The 12,500-nt window shown below is 42.5% G+C and overlaps 1 protein-coding gene across 1 annotated transcript in view; it reads right to left on the bottom strand.

Annotated features, from left to right (window-relative positions):
- Positions 1–12,500, bottom strand: part of LOC145404353 (venom dipeptidyl peptidase 4-like) — a 304,388-nt gene that overhangs the window by 285,222 nt on the left and 6,666 nt on the right. The window contains exon 2 of the mRNA XM_080275875.1: positions 6,791–6,829. The gene's annotated coding sequence lies outside the window, so the exon portion shown is untranslated. The remainder of the gene's footprint in view (positions 1–6,790; positions 6,830–12,500) is intronic.

Genomic DNA, 12,500 nt, shown 5'->3' with positions numbered 1-12,500 from the left:
CACAGTCCTAAGAGAGAGGTGGAAGAAATGCAAGACTCACCTCATCTCACCTGCCTTCACCTGACCTAATCTACCTGTAATGAAGTCCTAAGGTAAGATCAGACAGGTAACAAGGACTGCATGACTTCAGTTAACCTGACCCACCTTGACCTACCTGAAGATACGCAGATTACTACTAAGCATGACCTAAGCTGAACTCATCTGACCTACCCTACCTTTTCCCATCCCACCTTAACTACTAATCTACCTCGCTTTACGGATCTTAACATCTTCCAGAATCTAACTTAACCTGAGCAATAAAACCCAACCTAACCTTTCCTGACCTATCCTACCTTTTCCCATCCCACCCTAGCTAGTAATCTCCCTCGCTTTACAACCTTAACACCTGCCAGAGTCTAACTTAACCTGAACAATATAACCCAACCTAACCTTTCCTAACACCTTCCTTTATTTATGCCTAATCTCTAACCTAAGAAATAAATAAATAAAATAACAATGCGTAAAAATCGACACCTATACTCCTTTCACCTCAACGTGGCAAATATTTTCGTCCCTTTGCAGTTTATTTCACGCAGCTCACTGGCTGGAAAGGACAATGCTACGGCTCTACATCCTTCCCACTGCCCTTCCTCGTGACTAGCATCGTATTCCAGGGTTAGTCTACTGTTACAGGTTAGCAGACGTGAGAGAGAGAGAGAGAGAGAGAGAGAGAGAGAGAGAGAGAGAGAGAGAGAGAGAGAGAGAGAGAGAGGCGTATCTAGACTACAAACACAGAATCCAGTCAGCATTCCAATTTTTGCCCAGATAAAAACGTGGGGAGGATGCAGGAAGAGGGGAGGGGGGGGGAAGAAGAGGAAGAGGAGGAGGGGGAAGAAGAGGGAGAGGAAGAGGAGGAGGGGGAAGAAGAGGGAGAGGAAGAGGAGGAGGGGGAAGAAGAGGGAGAGGAAGAGGAGGAGGGGGAAGAAGATGGAGGGAGAAGAGGGAGGTTTGAAAGGGGAGAGGGGAAAAGAGGGCAAGGGGAGAGGTAAGGGTGCAGGAAGAGGGGAGGAGGGGGAGGGAGGAGGGGGGAAGAAGAGGTTGGAGGAGGAAGGGGGAGAAGAGGGAGGGGGCAGAGAAAGAGGGAGGGATTGAGTGTGGGTTGAAGATTTGCTTAAATAAGGTAGGCAAGGCATGGTAAGGTAAGGTAAGGTAAGGTAAGGTAAGGCAGGGTTAGGCAAGGCAACGCAAAATAAGGTAAGGTAGGGTGGGGTAAGGTAAGGCAAGGTAAAATATAAGGTAGGCTGGCTTGTGATAGGTGAGTATTAGGCAGGGAAGGAGTGTTAGGAAGTAGGACGCACCGTTGGATTAGGATATGGCGGAACAGGAAACCATACAGCCAGACCAGGTAAGCAAGATTAATTAGCAGTGTAGGTCAGGTCAAGTTAAATCCACCTATAATCCAAACGAAAGACCTGAATGAAGTTAGCGGATTAAGCTAGATTAGATTAAGTTAGGTTTGGTTAGAAAAAAATGTTACAAGAAGAAACGCTAAATTTAAGGCTTTCAAAAGTAACCAAAACGCTAAATTTAACTATTCAAAAATAACAAAAACGCTAAATTTAAGGCTTTCAAAAATAACAAAAACGCTAAATCTAAGGCTTTCAAAAATAACAAAAACGCTAAATTTAATGCTTTCAATTTCGCTCTGCAACACTGCCAAAAAGCGCAAGGTGTGGCGCGGAATTTAAATATACTTTTTTGGGGAGAGAAAAAAAAAGAGGAAGAATATTCGCATGGACTTCGAGATGTGGTCTGGTCAGCTCTCTCTCTCTCTCTCTCTCTCCCAGATTTCATTAACTTTTCCTTTCTCTTCTAAGTCACAATCTCTCTCTCTCTCTCTCTCTCACAGAGAGAGAGAGAGAGAGAGAGAGAGAGAGGCGGGACACGTAGACACAGACATACAACCTCTAACACCCGACTTAATGGTATATAAGGACATCTCTCTCTCTCTCTCCTTCCATTCTTCTAAACTTTTATTTTTGATTCTCTCTCTCTCTCTCTCTCCCTCTCTCTGACCCACAACCATATACAAGTCACCTTCCCCTTAATGTCCTACTCTTGTGTCCTCTCCTACTCAGTCTCTCATGATATATAGGTGTACTTAGCTGGCCCTAGTGGTGGAGGGACGCCTTCACGTGGTGGCACTACTGCTGCTACTACTACTACTACTACTACTACTACTACTACTATTACTATTACTACTGCTACTACTACTACTACTACTACTACTATTACTACCACTACTACTACTACTACCACTACTACTATCACTTTTACTACTATTATTACTACGACTATCATCATTTCAACTATCAATACTACTACTACTGCTACTATGACTACTGCTAACTATTCCTCTCTCTCTCATCTTATCTCTCCCCCTCCCCCTTTTCTCTCCCCCTCCCCCCTTTTCTCTCCCTCCTGACAGATAGCTCCATTTTTCACCCCTCCTCCCTCTCACTTTGTTCTCCCTTCCTCTCTCCTCCCTCCCATTCAGTCTTTCTCCTCCCCTTCCTCAATTCTTCTCCATTTGACCAAAACCAATATTTTTTTACTTTTATCTCTCTCTCTCTCTCTCTCTCTCTCTCTCTCTCTCATTACCTTATTCTCCACCTTACTCCCATTCTACCTTCACTACTTCACCTTCCCTTTGTTCTTTCCTTTGCTTCCTTCCTTCCATCTTCCCTTTTCCTTTTCTCTTCCTGATCTTCCTCTCTTCTTCCTCCACTCTTTCTCCCTTCCCTCTCCATCAGCAAATTCTCTTCTTCTTCTTTCTCCTCCTCCTCCATTTTTTCATCCCACCTTCCTCTTTACTCTCCGTACTGTCTCCATATCCTCCTCCTCCTCCTCACCTCTCCTCCTCCTCTTCCTCTTCATAATTACCTTTTTCCCCCTACCTCCGCCCTCCTCATTCTTATTCCATCCACCTCACTCCCCCTAAAAATCATCACACTATCTCTCTCTCTCTCTCCAACACCATCCTTTCCCTTCTCCTCCCCTCCCCCTTTCACCTTCCTATCTCTACCTTTCCTCACCCTCTCTCTCTCTCTCTCTCTCTCCAACACCGTCCTTTCACTTCTCCTCCCCTCCCCCTCTCACCTTCCTATCTCTACCTTTCCTCACTCCCTCTCTCTCTCTCTCCAATTACTATTCTTCTCTTCCTTTATTTACAGCTACTTCCTCATTATCACTTTCTTCCTCTGTCCATACTCCTCTCACTATTTTACTCCCTCCTCTCCCCCCTCCCTCTCTCACCCTCTTTTTTTCTCCCCCCCTCCCTCCTCCACCCTCTTCTCCCTCCTTCCTCCTCCTTTTCTTTATACTTTGTCTCCCTACCCCTTCACTCACCTCTTCCCTTCCACCCAACTTCTCCACTTCCTTCCACCTTACCACCCATCCCAGTACCTCCCCTATCCCTTCTCTCTCTCTCTCTCTCTCTCTCTCCCTTACAAATCGTCACAGCAACTCTTACAAATCCCTTCCTCCATCCAAATTTACATAGTCCCTCTCTCTCTCTCTCTCTCTCTCTCTCTTTTTCATTCCTCCACATTATCGCACTCCCTTCCTCTTCTGCTCCTCTTCCTTTTCTCTCCTCCTTCTTTCCCCTCTCCTTCCTCCCCTTTCCTTCTCTCCTATTCCTCCTTCTCTTTTTCCCTCCTCCCTTCTTCCCTCCCCCTTTCTTCTCCCTCCCTCCCTCATCCAGATGTCATATTTCACCTTAATCCTTCCTGTCCCTCACCACTCTTCCTCCCTCCCTCCCTCACTACTCTCCCTCTCCCCCTTCGTCCCTCCCTCCCTCCTTCCTGTTCACTCTCGTGGAAGTTATCCCTTGTCGTGGCATCTCTCTCTCTCTCTCTCTCTCTCCACTGCTCTCATGTAAAGGTTCTTCTACTCCCCCCTCCCCTCCCCTCCCCTCCCTTCCCTCCTTTCACCCACCCACCCCCTTGGGACGGGAGCCAGGCACACACACACACACACACACACACACACACACACACACACACACACACACACACACACTAGCCAACATACAAAAGTAGTTGCCACCTACACAAACACACGTAAATAAACACGCCTCTCCACACAGCGTCAACTCCCCCACCTCTCTCTCTCTCTCTACTCTCACACACACACACACACACACACACACACACACACACACACACACACACACACAATAACTGAATTTGACACATACAGAGCCACATTTATATTTTAAACCAGCTCTTAATTCTATTCAAAGTTATTATTTTCGCTAACAGACTGCTAAGTAGATTTCTTTACAACTACTACCAACACCACCACCACTACTACAACTATAATTACAAGGGTTCTACTACTACTACTATTACTACTACTACTACCACCACCACCACCATTACATACACACATACATACACGCTTATATAAACTCAGCTACAAACAGACATAGAAATACAGACACACAGATGGAGAAAGACATTAAATTACATACACATACATACATACGAACATACATACATACATACACACACAGAAGCAGGCACACCGAAACAAACAGCCATTACACACACAATGATACACAGACAGACAGACAGACAGACAGACAGCTAAACACACACACACACACACACACACACACACACACACACACACACACACACAGGACCAAACAGAAGCAGACGGGCCAACAAACAGCCATGGAGATGAAAAAAACTGCCGGAAAACAAAGACATACATATAAAACAAACACAGATAAAAACAATACCCCTCCATCAGTATGACAAAACAGACCAAAAAACAAACAAACAAACACACCTCCAGAATAATAGATAGAACGATAGATAGACACGAAAATAGACCAAAAGATGAAAAACAAACAAACAGACAAACACACACAAACAATACCCCCCTCCAGCACAATTGACGTGATTAATAAAGCAAATTTCGGATAAGCGGAAGATGGAGCCGGATAAGAGGAGGAATTCCGGATGAGCGGGTGGGAGGGAGGGGTCGGAAGAGAGCGAGGTTTAAATCTATTTCGGAAAGCGAGGGAGACACATTACGGATTACTGAAGTGAGGAGAGCTGAGGGAGAGAGAGAGAGAGAGAGAGAGACTGCAGTTGTTTGATCGTATATCGTTCAGCTGATTATCTCTCTCTCTCTCTCTCTGACTATTAATTTGGCCTCTCCCTCTCTCTCTCTCTCTCTCACACACACACACACACACACACACACACACACACACACACACACACACACACACACACGCACGCACGCACGCACACACACACACACACACACACACACACACACACGCATCAACGTATAATACCACTTAATTACATGCGATCAGTACATTAATTACCCTGAGTACGCGTAATAGTACACTTAAGGCACAAATTACACTATAAATGTAATCAATTTTTGCTACATGGGGAGTACAATTCCATTTTAAAATATAGGGTAGTACATACATTACACCACTCAATTATTATTATTATTATTTTTATTAATTATTATCATTATCATTATTATTATTACTCATTATCATTATTATTATTATTAGTAGTAGTAGCAGTAGTAGTAGCAATAGTGTCATTTTGTATTATTATTATTATACTATTATTGTGGCAGGTGGGGGCGCTCACCATCCACTCACTCTATGCAGTGTTGCTGTCGGGTGTCTGCCCTTTCCTCCCCTCCATCCTTCTTTCCTTCCATCCTCTTCTCTTTCTTTCCTTCATTCTTTCCATGTACTTCTGCCTACGGGTGACTTTACACTCCCTCTTTTGTCTTTCTTTCCTTCATTCTTCCCCCTTCTTCTACCTATGGGTGACTCTACACTGAGTGACAAGCCAAATAGTTTCCTGTACACCAGGAAACCATATACTACGCTGGGTGGTAACCATATAACCAAATTTTGGCGCCTGGTGGTTTAGTGGGTAATTATTGCGCTCCAATCAGATTGAGCCGGTGAAGGTTTATATCCAAGTGATGGTTGGGTTTGAGCGCTCATGTAGTGCCACTCAGGGATGAGTGAGGCTGGTCACTCTCATCTTAAATGTCGGGACAAACTGCCTAGTCCCGGGCTCCTACGCTCCTCATGGGGAAATGTAGGATTGGCTGATGGATGGATGGATGGATGGACTACTATTATTATTATTATTATTATTCCCAGTGTATATCCTGCGTTATTTCCCACTCCCCATAACCCTTGTCATTCTTTACACAGCCTGCTTTATGACATTCAGTGCGTGGAGGGCTGGGCCGTCCCCGCAGCACGCAAGACAGGAAGCTGCAATTTATGGGGCAGGAACAACAATAAATAAAATACGGTTAACTTCTGACTTGCATGTATGTATGTATGTAGGTATGTACGTACGAATGACTGTATGTATGTACTGTATGTTTGTACGAATGACTGTATGTATGTATGCAGGTGTATGTATGTACTTATGAATGTATGTATATATGTATGTACAGTATGAATGTATGTACGAATGTATGTATATATGTAGGTGTATGTATGTATGTAGGTATATGTATGTAAGTGTATGTATGTATGCAGGTGTATGTATGTATGTATGAAGGTGTATGTATGTATGTATGTATGGTGTATATATGTATGTATATATGTATGAACGGCATGTATGTATCTCTGGCCATAGATGCTTCTGGTAGTGACGGACATGCCCCAAGTGTGACGCAGACGCAGCGGCACAATATTCAACCTTTTGCACCGGACTGTACCACACCACAGGGTACTCACCTCACAGACGCGGTGGTGGCAGCCTTTTGCACCCTCCGTCTGTAATAGAGAGAAAGAGAGGCATTAGAGAGAAAAAGAGAGACATTAGAGAGATAAAGAGAAGCGTTAGTGATAAAGAAGCATTAAAGAGCAAAAGGAAAGGATTAAAGAGAAAGAGAGACGAATTTAAGAGGCAAAAGAGAAGCATTAAAGAGTTAAGAATTATCTGAGAGCGAAAGAGAGAGAGACAGAGAGGCATTAAAGAGAAAAAGAGAATTATTAAAGAGAAAAAGAGAGGGATTAAAGGGTTAAGGCTTATTATACAGAAAGAGAGGGTTTAAAGAAAAAAGATGCATTAAAGAGAAAAAGAGAACTATTAGAGAGAAAAAGAGAATAAAGAGAAATAAAGAGCAGTAATAACTCTCTAAAACTCTGACAAACTCTTAGTAAATCGACTCTATTTAGCACCACACGCTTTTATTCAGCCCAGAGTTAGTTTTAAGTGTATAATTGTGGATTACTTAACACCTCTTCCACAGCGATTTATTCCGGACATTACCCTTTAATATCCCTTAGTAGCTATGTAAATGACAGCAAACTCTGTCGATAATTAAAACATAAATGACACACGAGAGAATGTTAAGGTCAGGCAAAATAGATCGCTAAGGAAAAGGTGTTATGGAGCAGATGACACAAAAGAGAAAAAAATGAATCGCCAAGGAAATAAATAAAATAAAATAGATCGCCAAGGAAAAGGTGTTAAGGAGTAAATGACACACACACACACACAAAAAAAAAAAAAAAAAAAATCGCCAAGTGTGTGATGAAGCCTAAGTCACTCAAAATACAACGCTACGGACTAAAAAAAAAAAAAAAATCGAAAAAAAATAAATAAATAGAAGTAAAATCGTTTGGGGAGAGCGAGAATATACTTCAACACGTCATCGGCGTGAAGGGGCTGAGTTGGGTACACCTGGACATTCGAACATCTAGACATATCAAAAAAACGGCGGGAATTATTATACTTATGGGTTTACACAGATATGATGCTAGTCACGAAGAAGTGCTATGGATGGGAAGCAGAGCTGTATTTTTTTACACTGAGCTACGTGAAAAAAGGAGAAAAAGATCTAGGTCAAATTAAGGTGAAAAAAAAAGAAAAAACTATGATCGATAAAAATGAAATAAAATAATAATTTGGTTTTACGCCAGGTATCCCCGAAGGGTTAAGGCGTTGCCCCTGGGTAGAGGACTTTTGGACTGGAGCGTGTAGCATTTTATGACCGGATGCCCTTCCTGATGTCTACCAATGACCCTTGGGTGGATTCGATCCTCCGACCCTTCGGTCAAAGCGGAGCGTTCTAAAAACAATAGCAAAAATAGCACAAACTCTCTCTCTCTCTCTCTCTCTCTCTCTCTCTCTCCATAACTACAGCCAGCCACAAAAACAAACATAATTCTTGTAGTCCAACTTACAGACGTCCAACTTACACCATTTCCTCCAAGACAATTAATTTTCTTGTGAGACTGTCCTCTTTCTTGCGTGACATTTCTGAGATTAATATTTTGCTACCAACATTCCTGCCACTACTACTACTCATATTCCTACCACTACCAACATTCCTATCACTACTACTAATATTCCTACCATTACCAACATTCCTACCAGCATTACCAACATTCCTATCACTACTACTAATATTCCTACCATTATCAACATTCCTATTATTACTACTAACATTCCTCCCGCTACTACCACTATTCCTACCACCATCCCTGCCACCACTACCACCATTCCTACCACCACTCCCATCATCCCTACCACAACTACCACGATTCCTACTAAACTACCATACATAATTTTTGGAAACATCATCTTAAAACTGACTCATCTTATTCTCTCTCTCTCTCTCTCTCCTATTAATCATGTTGTCTTCTCCCTTTTCTCATCAATCCAGTCACTTTCTCAATTTTCTTGGGAACCTCTCTCTCTCTCTCTCTCTCAGTTTCTAAACCCTTTTCTCCCTCTTTCACTCACCCAGATTTTCTCCCATTGTTTACGACTCTCTCTCTCTCTCTCAGTTCCTACTTCCTGCTCTCCCTCTTTCACCCAGATTTCCTCCTTTTGTTTACGACTTTCTCTCTCTCTCTCTCTCTCTCTCTCTCTCAGCCAGCCCCTCTGCCAAGACTAAAGATGGAGTGAGACAGGAGAATGATTTACTGACGATGTAAAACCAACGCAGCTAAAACTCAAATGAATAATTATTGTTTTCGTGTATAACTTAGCTTTCAAATTAGCTTTACGGATAACTCGCTTGTTGGCAGGCCTCACGCTCATCTGCAACGTGAACCCGGTGGACTGCAGGCTTAACCTAAGCCCCTCTCACAGTCCACCATCTTCCTTTCGTGGGATAAGGAGGGAGTTGAGGGACGTTTGTATAACCAGGGAGTTCCGCCGCACGTTTTCTATATCACTGCCACCACGTGAAGGCGCTTGCGTGTGTGTGTGTGTGTGTGTGTGTGTGTGTGTGTGTGTGTGTGAAATGATAAGGATATTGCTCACACGCTCTTATCTTTATCTCTTAACTAACAAAGTGGTGAAGGTTTTTTACGTGTGTGTGTGTGTGTGTGTGTGTGTGTGTGTGTGTGTGTGTGTGTTTTATTGCGCACTTAACTACCATTTACTCCAATTCAGGAAAGGTCAGTCATTAGGGGTAATTACACAGCGGTATTTGAAAGGTTAATAGCAGTATAAAACATGCACTATATATATATATATATATATATATATATATATATATATATATATATATATATATATATATATATATATATATATATATATATATATATATATATATATATATATATATATATATATATATATATATATATATATATATATATAAGGAAGTATTAAGTGGCCTGTTTTTAGGGAACGATTTTAAATGCATATACATACATACATACATACATATACACATACATATATACACATACTACCTATACACATACATACATCTACCTACCTACATAAACACACACACACCTGCCTACCTGCTTACCTACCAACACACCTCCATACACACACCTCCACACACACATACTGTACACACACCTATATACATACATACACACCTACACACATACATACACCCACCTATATACACTAGAAAACAAGAATTTTCTTTTACAATGATTGTTAAGAAGTAAGAACGGCAAAAGTGCACAGGTAAGAGATGAAAAAAGCACAGACACAAGACAGCATTCAGGATGGAAGAAGATTTGGAGACCTATACCCATTACTATACATTCCACATTTTAGCCACAGACTTGTAGCTGGTGGAATGTAGTAATGGGTACAGGTCTCCAAATCTCCTCCCATCCAGAATGCTCTCTTGTCTCGGTGCTTTTTTCATCTCTTATCTGTGCACTTTTGCCATTCCTACTTCAATCATTTTAGAAGAAAATGTTTGTTTTCTAGTTTATGCTCTTTTTGTGGAAGTATAATTATGCATAGACCATGAGTTAGATTTGGACTGTTATATGTGCAACATACTGAAAGACTAAAACGAGGCTGCCTTCCCGTGAAAAAAAAAGTGTTTTGGTACGTTCTTTAACTGTAGGCCAGCTGTAGCTAACCAATATTGCGCAAAATGGCGTACTTACAGGTGACTGCGATGCGGTTTGCAGGTCGTAACCCTGGATTCTTTTCTAAATGTGAAAAGAAACATACACACCTGACAAGCAGCGTTTTGGTGTACAGTACAATCGCGTATGCATTATTGTTTTGGAGTTATGACCGATGAAGATGGAAAGAAAGAAAGAACAAAGTCAATAATTTTGCGGTTCGATTTTGCGACTCTACCAAAGTTAGCAAGACTTTGCGAGTAGTTATGCACTTAGACAGCGAAGGTCTTTTAGTTTATAAGCTTAGAACTGGGATTTGCGATCGTTTTAACGCGAATGTTCCTATACCCTATGTACAGAACGCCATTCTGAACGCACGCCATTCCTACTTACGGAGTAGCCACCGCGATACATACACACCTACATACATTCATACATACACATACCTACATACACCAAAAAACAAAAGGAGTCTATCAAATGGCTTCCTCTGGCAAATTATTACCCCCCCCCCTCCCACCCAACCAAAAAAAAAGAAAAGAAAAAAAGAAACACAGCCCTTTTCACCTCCTCCACCCCCTGACCCCCTCCACCCTCTATCCCCCCTCCTACCCCCACCTCCACTACCCCTACCCCCTCCTCCACCCCTCCAACCCTCTCCCCTCCCCCTACCCCCCGTCTAACGTGACCCGCCAAAATTACTTCTCTTCGGGCGCGCTAAAGTCCACTTGGATTTCGCGTTAAGACTTAAATGATAATACTGCTCACACGCTCTTATCTGTATCTCTTAACTAACAATGTGGTGATGTTTTCTTACGTGTGTGTGTGTGTGTGTGTGTGTGTGTGTGTGTGTGTGTGCGCTTGCTTGCCTTAACACCTCCTAGGCCATTTAATGTATTTAAATGAAACTTCCCAGGTGAGGCCATCAGGTAACTCTAAAGCTTTTCCATTATACACACTTTCCCAATTATATATATATTTTTTTTTTTGGGGGGGCAGCTCCACTCCCAAAAATAGTCAAAAGGGGGTCAGATATGGCCTTGATATCTTAGTACGCATATTACAACAGACTCTCATATTGCATTATTTTGGAAACGTGACCCCCCTAATGGTTCTAGGGAGATACGCCCCCCTCCCCAAAAATAAATATGAACAGAAATGGGGGATTGTGAGGACGTGGATTACAAGGAAATGGGTATGTATATGGTAGGATGGGGTATGCAGTAGTAGTAGTAGTAGTAGTAGTAGTAGTAGCAGTAGTTGCAGTGGTGGTGGTGGTGTAGTAGTAATAGTAGTAGTAGTAGTAGTAGTGGTGGTGGTGGTGGTAGTAGTAGTAGTGGCAGTAGTAGTGGTAGTGGTAGTAGCAGTAGTAGTAGTAGTGGTGGTGGTGGTGGTGGTGGTGGTGGTGGTAGTAGTAGTAGTAGTAGTAGTAGTAGTAGTAGCAGTGGTGGTGGTGGTGGTGGTAGTCGTAGTAGTAGTAGTCGTAGTAGTAGTAGTCGTAGTCGTAGTAGTAGTAGTAGTAGTAGTAGTAGTAGTAGTAGCAGCAGCAGTAGAAGTAGTACGGTGATGATGATGATGATAAATGATGATCTTACAATAAATGATAATCTTTCTTAATCACCTGCCAAGACAATAAATACATCAGGTGCCAACAACACCCACCACCCTAACACACACACACACACACACACACACACACACACACACACACAACGACAGCCATGACATACAACCCTTTTCTCTCTCTCTCTCTCTCTCTCTCTCCAACTCAACCACTCTTTCATCGACACGAGGGCAATTTCTGGCGACTCGCGTGACGGGTTTAAGGTGGAATGACACTGGGTCAAAAAATTACCCCAATGGAGGTCAGGTCAGGTCACGTGGACTTGTGGGATTTGATATAAGGTCAAAGTAAAATATCTCAATCCGTTCGCCTCTCTCTCTCACGTGGACTTATGGGATTTGAAATAAGGTCAAAGTCAGGTATTCCTTCTCTCTCTCTCTCTCTCTCTCTCTCTCTCAGGCGAATATTATGAGTATAAGAGTGCATGACTGTGTGTGTGTGTGTGTGTGTGTGTGTGTGTGTGTGTGTGTGTGTGTG

This window comes from Coenobita brevimanus, chromosome 63 (genome assembly GCF_032717465.1).
Source record: "Coenobita brevimanus isolate Jiangsu-jjx chromosome 63, ASM3271746v2, whole genome shotgun sequence".
In the NCBI taxonomy this organism is placed as follows: Eukaryota; Metazoa; Arthropoda; class Malacostraca; order Decapoda; family Coenobitidae; genus Coenobita; species Coenobita brevimanus.
The sequence above is the reverse complement of the archived record's forward strand: the minus strand, read 5'-3'. Positions and strand labels throughout refer to the sequence as shown.